Raw genomic sequence first — 9,715 nt, forward strand, 5'->3', positions numbered from 1 at the left:
CCAATTTCTCACACCTATTGATTTCGGATCGAGCCCAAAACTTGGGCGACATCATAATATGGTGGGAGGAGTCATTTGGTGAGTTTTGAGTGAAATCCAATCGCTAGAAGTATGGAATACACCAGACACTCCAATTAGGAACGAACTGCCGTTGAACCACAATTGTCCAATTTCTCACACCTATTGATTTTGGATCGAGCCCAAAACTTGGGCAACATCATACTATGGTGGGAGGAGTCATTTGGTGAGTTTTGAGTGAAATCCAATCGCTAGAAGTATGGAATACACCAACAACTCCAATTAGGAACGAACTACCGTTGAAATTGAATTGTCCAATATTATGTTAACTCGCAATTGTACGGGGCAATTAGTAGTATAGCAAGACAAGTACGAGGTCGTACCCACGAAGACTGAGAAGTTAAAACTAGTTATGTACTTAGATTACCAAATTCAAGAAAGTAGGAGGTTATGTCTAAAACAGAATTTAAAACAAGAGTGGTTGTGATTGTTGAACAAAAGAAGCAAAATGAAATTGCAAACAAAAACAAGTAAACAAATGTAACAAAGAGTGGTTTTAAGAGTTGGAAAACAGATTTTGAGACTAGGGCATTCGAATCACCATAACAATTCAATTCTGGGTTATAAAGATTCAAGTAACAAGTCTAATTCAGATTCAAAGATTGATTCTAGCTAAAGTATGATTAGGCCATGGTGTTTGGTCCTAACCTTGTGTTCCTAATTCCCTAATTTGATCATTTGTTGTCTAACCTAAAATTAAGCATTAGGAACCCATTAAGCATAGAAGAACAATTTAAACAACCAAGTATGTATCTAATCCCTGTTGTCGAATGTCCATACATACTCTTCCTATTCATAGTTCAATTCGAATTAAAGCATGGTGTATACTCTTAATTCAAACCAAGATAGTTAACAAACAAGTTCTAATGGTGATCAATCATTCAAACAAGCATGTTAACTTATAAGCATAATGAATAAGAACATGAATCATGAATCAAACTTGAAACTCCAAACTTATAAACCCAGAATATTCATGTTAGGTTACATCGAAGCCCTAGTTATGGATTTAGCTACTCATAATGGAAAAGAGACTTGAACAGAAATGAGAAAACATAATGAATACAATAAGAGTAGAAAAACCCTTTTTCTGAAGTTCTTGTGGTGTCCAAGGCTTCTCCAAGTGCTTCTCCACTTCTAATGCTTCTCCAAGAGCTTCCCCACTTCTAGAAAGATGTATGAAGGATATGGAGGTGATTTGGGATGAGTTTGAGTGAGTGGTGATGGCTAAGGAAGATGAAATTCGTAGGGAAATGGAAGAGAGGTTTGCTGGAGTTGTTTTGGTGATTGTTGGAGTGTTTGGGATTTTGAGAGTGTTTGAGGATGGTTGGAGTGAATTGTGGGGGTTGTGAATCTCAGGATTTGTTGTGTCTTGAATGTGGAATGGATGTGGTATTTATAGGGAGAGGGGAGTGACAAATCTGAATTCAATATGGCTAATGCATACAACACTTGCATTATAAAAGATGAATTGGTTGATGCACTTCACTAATGCATACAACACTTGCATTATAAAATCTGAATTGGTTGATGCACTTCACCAATAGATCCCACCAGCAGCCCTAGCTCATCTTCATGTCACCATGAACAAGCTTCCAACCAGAAATGATAGCTCATACCTAGCTCACCATGACCAAGCATCCAACCAGCACATGCTGAGGTCAGCATAACCAGAAACTTCAAGGGCTTACAACTTGGGCTTCTCTTAATCAAATTAGGACTTTAAGCACTCGAAATTGAAGTTCAGAATGTCTTCTTTCCAGCCATATATCATTTGGGCCAATCCAAGGTCGGAGGAGGAAGTTAAGGCCAAAACAAATTGCTAACTCATTTTGCGCGCTGATAAAATCCATCCTGAGCATGGCTCTGTGTTTGCTAGGTAACAGACTCCATATTTATCCAATGGGGCCGAATTTTGGATATGTTATAGTACACACCCATGGGAACAACTTTCATGAAGAATGCTGCCTCATCCGAGCTGTGTAGGTTGCTAAAACAAAGCTTGCAATATGACCTACGGAACTGGACTGGCAGGGGGCTGTAGCCAAAATGAGTTTGTCTTTTAAGCTCTTCTTCCATTCATCCAAATTAGGCCTTAACATGCTTGAATTGCATGAATTATGCTCTCTTGCTCTATTGGCCTACAAAACACACAAAGGGAGGGAAATAACTTAGAATTATAGGAACTAAGCAAAAGAAGTAAGTAAATTGGGCATGTATATGTATGAAATTATGAGCTTAACACACCCCCAAACTTAGATTTTGCTAGTCCTCGAGCAAAACAAAAGAGAAACAAAGATAAAAACAAAATAAGAAGTTAACTAGACCACTTTCGTAGGTAACTCGATTGCATTGAGCGTATGCAACAAGCCTTTAAACCTCTAGGCATCCCTAGTAGGAGGAGTTGTGTCTCCTGAGGGTTTAACAGATACGATACCCACAAACGTTTTTCTAACTCTACAAAACAAAATGGTTAGAAAAACAACTTTGAAATCAACTAATGAAAATGAAAGAAAGTTTTAGTCATACCTCCAACACCATAGAGTTGCCAAGATAGGTCATCAATCAGTGTGTACAAGTGGAAGCTATAGCTCAAAGGCACACAGTTTCAAAGCAAGCACACTCAAACCTTGAATAGAGAACATGCTTCGACTCTAATTCTCACAGATAACACTCAATCACTCAGAACCTATGTTTTAATTCTCTCAAGAAAGCATAAGTGAGTGTATGAAATAGAAGCACAAATTTGGTTAGATCTCATGAAAGGAATTAAATACTAAGAATAGAGATACACACATACTTACCAGCACCCATGAATACATCCTCAAAGATCAGCTAGGTCTTTCACAATGTTGTAATGAAAGGCTAAGGTTTAGGGGAAATGGAAGAATTGGAAGGAAAAACAAATAACTTAAAAACATACCAAGGTTGCATGCTTCATTAATCTGCAAGGCATCATTGATTTAGATTGGCATGGCAGCAAACTTCATGGTATCTCCTGGCATAGACTTTATTTTTCACACTTAGATCAAATCGAAACACTTTCATCTTCGTTGATTTGATCTGCATCTTCATTAACTTCATTGCACAGATTCACATCATCTTTATTTAGGTACATGGCTGCAACTTCCTTGCTTCAAACTTTATCTTGGCACACCTTGGTATATTTCTAAGCTATAGGGTATGGCTACAATAGGTCAAGTATCTCAGATTGAGATACAAAGGTAGGGAAATGATGAGGGTGATAGAAGAAAAGGCTTTAAGTGTTTGGCTTCAAGAGGGTTGATGGAACACACATATAGGTAGGGTGAAAAGAAAGCACATAGAATGGTTATGCACACATAGCCTAGCATCACTTCAATGAGTTCATTCATGAATGAGAGCAAGCACATGATATCTGCAAAAGAGAATCATCCTTAGTATTCAATCAAAATGGAATAATGAGATCAATTAGAGTGAATTGAAGAAAATAAGTATGGATGAGAAATAGAACACTTTAAACCCTCTCAAGAAAGCAATTAGGCTCGATATAGCTCACTAGGGTAGTCTCCACTATTTTCCTTCAAGAATTTGAGCGTGGTACTTTAGCCACCAGAATTCTAAGAGCAAAAGCTTTGTGAAGTGCAAAATTCTGATATGAAAACCTCAAATAGCAGCTCCATAGCATTGATTGTATGACATTCTTTAAAAAAAAAAATAATAATAATAATAAAATAATAATAATAATAATAAATTAAATAATAAAAAAAATTGTGACAAGAGAACGAAAATTGAAAACACAAATGGATAAGAAAATTGAAATTGAAAACCTTCCCCCCAGACCTGAATTGAACATTGTCCTCAATGTGAAAGCATACAAAAGATGATTGAGAACAAACAAATGATAAAGGGAAAAGTTTAGAAGAAGGTTTAGGAAAAATAAAAAATAAAAAAAATGAATATATAAGCAACTCATGGATGACCAGTTAAGGGCCTCAGAAAACACAGCCAGGGGATCCGGGAAGGTTGGAGGGGTCACAATGGTCCCGCTTAAAACCCAAACTTCTTAGACACCGAAGGTGTCGCCTAAAGAACTCCTAGACACTGTATTGACGGAAGTGCTCACTGGAGTTACCATAAGTTAGCTCATATGAAAAATCTTTTTAAATTTTTAAATTTTAAAATTTTTTTTTAAAATTTTTATAAAAAAAAAAACAGAAATTTAAAATAATAACAAGTAAAGAGAAAGGATTGAAATGCTCCCCCTTGATGCGATTAGGTCGATTGCTACCAAGCACCTTCTTCTTGAACACATGGGTTGCCTCCCAAGAAGCGCCTTAGTTACTGTCTTGGCAAGACATTGTGCAATCAGCTAAGTTGATGGTACGAAGGGAAGTTGATCTACCACATGGCCAGTTTGGATGCCAGCTGAAACTCCCTCATAGAATGGCTTTAAACGTTGTCCATTTACTTTGAAAGTCGAGCCATCTTTAGGGTTTTGAATCTCCACAGCTCCATAGGGAGAAACATTGACCACGGTGAATGGGCCTTGCCATCTAGACTTCAATTTTCCTGGAAAGAGACGCAAACGTGAGTTAAACAAAAGAACTGACATACCTTTGGAGAACTCTTTCCGTTGAATGTTTCTGTCATGGTAACTCTTGGTTCGTTCTTTGTAAAGCTTTGCATTCTCATAAGACTCATGTCTAATTTCTTCCAATTCATTCAGCTGAAACTTTCTTGCATGGCCTGCCTTGTCTAGATCAAAATTTAACTTCTTGATGGCCCAAAAAGCATTGTGTTCAAGCTCCATTGGCAGGTGACAAGCTTTCCCAAACACAAGACGATAAGGGCTCATTCCAATGGGAGTCTTATATGCTGTCCTATAAGCCCATAATGCATCATTGAGCTTGGCTGCCCAATCTTTCCTTGTATTGTTCACCACCTTCTCCAGGATGTGCTTAATTTCTCTATTGCTTATTTCCACTTGACCAGAAGTTTGCGGATGATATGGTGTAGAGACTCGATGGGTGATGTTGTACTTCTTCATGAGTGCTTCGAATGGCTTGTTACAGAAGTGGCTGCCTCCATCACTAATGACAGCCCTTGGAGTACCAAACCTTGTGAAAATATTATCCTTCAAGAACTTCAGCACCACCTTATAATCATTGGTTTTGGTGGCTATGGCTTCCACCCATTTAGACACATAATCAACAGCAACAAGTATGTAAGTATAACCAAAGGAAGATGGGAATGGTCCCATGAAATCAATACCCCACACATCGAAGAGCTCCACAACAAGTATGTTATTCAATGGCATTTCATTCCTGCGACTTATGTTCCCCATCCTTTGGCACCTATCACACTTAACACAAAAATTAAATGCATCTTTAAATAGAGTGGGCCAAAAGAAACCAGATTGCAGAATTTTAAGTGCTGTTTTCTTAGCTCCAAAGTGACCTCCACAGGCCAATTCGTGGCTATGCCTAAGTATGCTTTCTTGCTCTTCTTCTGGAACACATCTTCTGATGAGTTGATCCGGGCAATGCTTGAATAAGAAAGGTTCATCCCATACATAATGTTTCACCATGGAAAAGAACTTCTTCTTATCCTGAGAAGTTAGATCATTTCTAAGAACACCACAAGCAAGATAATTAACAAAATCAGCATACCATGGCTCTTTGACTTGGGCAGCATATAGTTGTTCATCAGGGAAAGTCTCATTCAAGGGTAGCACAGCTCCTCCTTTTTCTTCAACCACAATTCTGCTCAAATGATCAGCTACCACATTCTCACATCCCTTCTTATCTCGAATCTCCAAATCGAATTCTTGCAGCAAGAGAATCCATCTAATCAAGCGTGGTTTGGCATCCTTCTTAGTGAGCAAGTATCTAAGGGCTGCATGGTCAGAATAAACAATTACTTTAGAACCAACAAGGTAAGAACGAAATTTTTCTAAAGCAAAAACCACAGCAAGCAACTCCTTCTCTGTTGTGGAGTAGTTGATTTGAGCATCATTCAAGGTCCGGCTAGCATAATGAATCACATGGGGCAGCTTGTTCTTCTTTTGACCTAAAACTGCACCAATAGCAAAGTCAGAGGCATCACACATTATTTCAAATGGTAAAGACCAATCCGGAGCTATGATAATAGGGGCTGAAGTTAGCTCCCTCTTCAAGGTAGAAAAAGCTTCCATGCAAGCTTCATTAAACTCAAAAACAGCATCCTTAGCAAGGAGATTACACAATGGCCTTGTAATGCTTGAGAAATTTTTGATGAACCTTCTATAGAATCCAGCATGACCTAGAAAGCTTCTAATTCCTTTAACAGAGGTAGGGGGTGGAAGATTTGAGATGAGGTCGATCTTGGCTTTATCCACTTCGATTCCCTTGCTTGAAATCACATGGCCTAGTACAATGCCTTGTCTCACCATGAAGTGACACTTCTCCCAATTCAAAATCAGATTTGTTTCCTGGCATCTTTTAAGCACTAGAGACAAGTGGTGAAGACAATTATCAAAAGAGGAACCAAAAACTGAAAAATCATCCATAAATACCTCAATGAATCGTTCCACCATATCTGAAAAGATTGACATCATGCATCTTTGGAAAGTTGCTGGGGCATTGCACAAACCGAATGGCATCCTTCTATAAGCAAACGTACCAAATGGGCATGTGAATGTGGTTTTCTCTTGGTCTTCCGGAGCAATGGGAATTTGATTATAACCTGAAAAACCATCAAGAAAACAATAGTAAGCATGGCCAGATAAACGTTCAAGCATTTGATCAATAAAAGGTAAGGGGAAATGATCTTTTCTAGTGGATGTGTTCAACTTCCTGTAATCAATGCAAACTCTCCAACCAGTGACAGTTCGTGTAGGAACTAGCTCATTCTTCTCATTCTTCACAACGGTGATTCCGGACTTCTTTGGAACAACTTGCACAGGGCTCACCCACTTAGAATCTGAAATTGGGTAGATGATTCCTACATCGAGTAGCTTTAAAACTTCAGCTCTAACCACCTCTTTCATGTTGGGATTTAGCCTCCTTTGGGCATCACGAGATGGTTTGCTGTCTTCTTCCATTAAAATCCGGTGCATGCACATGCTTGGACTAATTCCTTTGATGTCTGCTATGGTCCACCCAATGGCTGTTTTATGCTCTTTTAGAACTTTAATTAAGCTCTCTTCTTCATGTGAGGAGAGACCTGCAGCAATTATAACAGGGAGAGTTTCGTTAGCACCCAAATATGTATATTTAAGATTATTGGGAAGAGGTTTAAGTTCTAGCTTTGGTGGGATGACAATGGATGGCTCCAATTTCGTGGATGATGGTCCAAGAGGCTCGATTGGTGGCCTAAAGGATGGTGGGTATGGCGGAAACACTTCTAAGGCAGCCACCACTTCTTGGAACTCCGGTTCACAAAGATCTTCCTCTTCTTGTGTTAAGACAGCTTCTAGAGCATCATTAGACTTTCTCTGCAAAATTTTGGAAGAAACCTCATGATCCACAACATCAATTGAAAAGCAAGAATCAAGAGAGATAGAAGGTTGAGATAGAGCATTAAGCATTTTAAATTCAACAGTTTCACCCAAAACAGTCATGGAGAGAGTGCTATCTTTCACTTTGATGATTGTGTCTGCAGTGGCCATGAATGGCCTGCCTAGGAGAATGGGATCAACACGATCTCCATTTGGATTGTCTTCCATGTCCATCACTACAAAATCAGCAGGGAGAATTAGTGTATTAACTTGAACTAGAATATCTTCTACAATACCTTTTGGATATTTTATAGAATGATCAGCTAGTTCAAGTCGCATTGAAGTCTTCTTCATCCCTTCTAAGCCAAGCTCTTGATAAACTGAATATGGCAAAACATTGATGCTTGCTCCCAAGTCCAACATGGCTCTTCCAACCTTCTTGCCTCCAATGTTAATGGGAATGTCAAAGCTGCCAGGATCATCTAGTTTTGGTGGAAGCTTCCTTTGCAATACAGCACTTACATTCTGGTCGAGCTTTACTCCTTCATTTGGAGCGAAATTGAGCTTGTGAGTTTTCAAGTCCTTGATGAATTTTCCATATGCAGGAATCTGTTCAATAAGATCAAGCAAAGGCAAATTGATATTAACTTTACTCAAAATATCATAAATCTCTTTAAAAGCCTTATCTTGCTTTGCTTTCTTAAGACGGCCTGGAAATGGAATCTGTGGAACATATGGAGCGGGTGGCACGTATCTATCTTCTTGAAGATGTGGTGGCACAAATTTGTCATCCCTTTTATGCAATTGGAATTGATCGGATTTCTGAGAATCTGATTTGGCCTTAGGAGCAGATTGAGAAGTTTTGAGTTGTTCTCCTTCCGTGGCCATGGTCTCCTCCTCTTCATTTTCTACAATCACAACATCATTTGAAAGATTAGAATCATCTTTATTATCAATGATCTTACCTGATCTGAGCACATGAATGGGCTTGGCTTCTGGGTTCTTTGGATTGATCTCAGTTTGGCTTGGCCATTTCCCAGGCACTCTTTGAGTTATTTCAGCAGCTATTTGGCCTAATTGGACTTCCAATTTGGAGATGGCAGCTTGTGTAGTTTGCTGAAAATTGGATTGGTTGATTGCCATCTGCTTCACTATATCTTCCAATGATGATGATGATTGTTGTGGCCTTTGGAATGAAGGGGGATTTGCTTGATTCTGGGTATTTCTCCATGAAAAGTTTGGATGATTCCTCCAACCTGGATTATAACTTTGAGAGTATGGATCATTTCTTGGACCTTGGTTGTAGGAATTTACCAACTTAGCTTGCTCTTGCACAAATTCTGGATATCCAGCCCCAAGTGGACAAGCTGTGGTAGCATGGTCATGAGATTCACAAATGCTACACACTTCCTTCGGAGGGCTTCTTGAGTTTAATGCAAGAAGAGCATCTAGCTTTTGTTCCAGTTTTGAAATCTGCACACTAGAAGCATCATTAGAACCACTAATAACACGTTTACCTCTTGTATCCGTATGTTGGGTCTCCATTGCTATCTCCTCAAAGAGTTCGTACGTTTCTTCTGGAGTTTTGGTTTTAAAAGAACCACCTGCAAAATTGGTGACTATATTATGACTAGAAGGGGTTAGTCCTTTATAAAACATACGCATTTGAAGCTTCAATGGAATCCCATGATGAGGACATTGGTTGAGCAACCCATTGAATTTCTCCCATGCTTCACAAAACGATTCATCATCTTGCTGTGCAAATAACAAGATCTTGTCCCTAAGCATGTCGGTCTTTTGCGTGGAGAAGTATTTTTCCAGGAACTTCTTTTGAATGGCAGACCATGTAGTGAGTGAACCAGGCTTCAAAGAATTCAACCAATACTTCGCCTTATCCTTTAAAGTGTATGGAAACACTCTCATTCGAAGTTGATCTTCTGTCACACCTGTCAAGGGAAAAGAACTCACAACATTAAAAATATCCTTTATATGAGTCAATGGATCTTCATTAGGTAAACCATAAAAGGAAGGCAGCATATTAAGATGAGAAGATTTAAGCTCATAATTTCGAGCTACAGTGGGCAGCAAAATGCTTGAAGGAGATGCTGGAATTGTTGGGATATCAAGTTCTCCCATGAACTCAATGGCAGCCATCATTTCTTCTTCTTCTTGGTCTGAACT

General features: G+C 38.9%; 1 non-coding gene across 1 annotated transcript; it reads left to right on the plus strand.

Annotated features, from left to right (window-relative positions):
- The first annotated feature begins 9,215 nt into the window (after positions 1–9,215).
- Positions 9,216–9,322, plus strand: LOC148295758 (small nucleolar RNA R71). Its single transcript, XR_015834861.1, has one exon. It is a non-coding gene; the product is annotated as a small nucleolar RNA R71 (small nucleolar RNA).
- Positions 9,323–9,715: the final 393 nt, after the last annotated feature.

The sequence above is a fragment of the Prunus avium genome, chromosome 3, assembly GCF_965620075.1.
Source record: "Prunus avium chromosome 3, drPruAviu1.hap1.1, whole genome shotgun sequence".
Taxonomy (NCBI): domain Eukaryota; kingdom Viridiplantae; phylum Streptophyta; class Magnoliopsida; order Rosales; family Rosaceae; genus Prunus; species Prunus avium.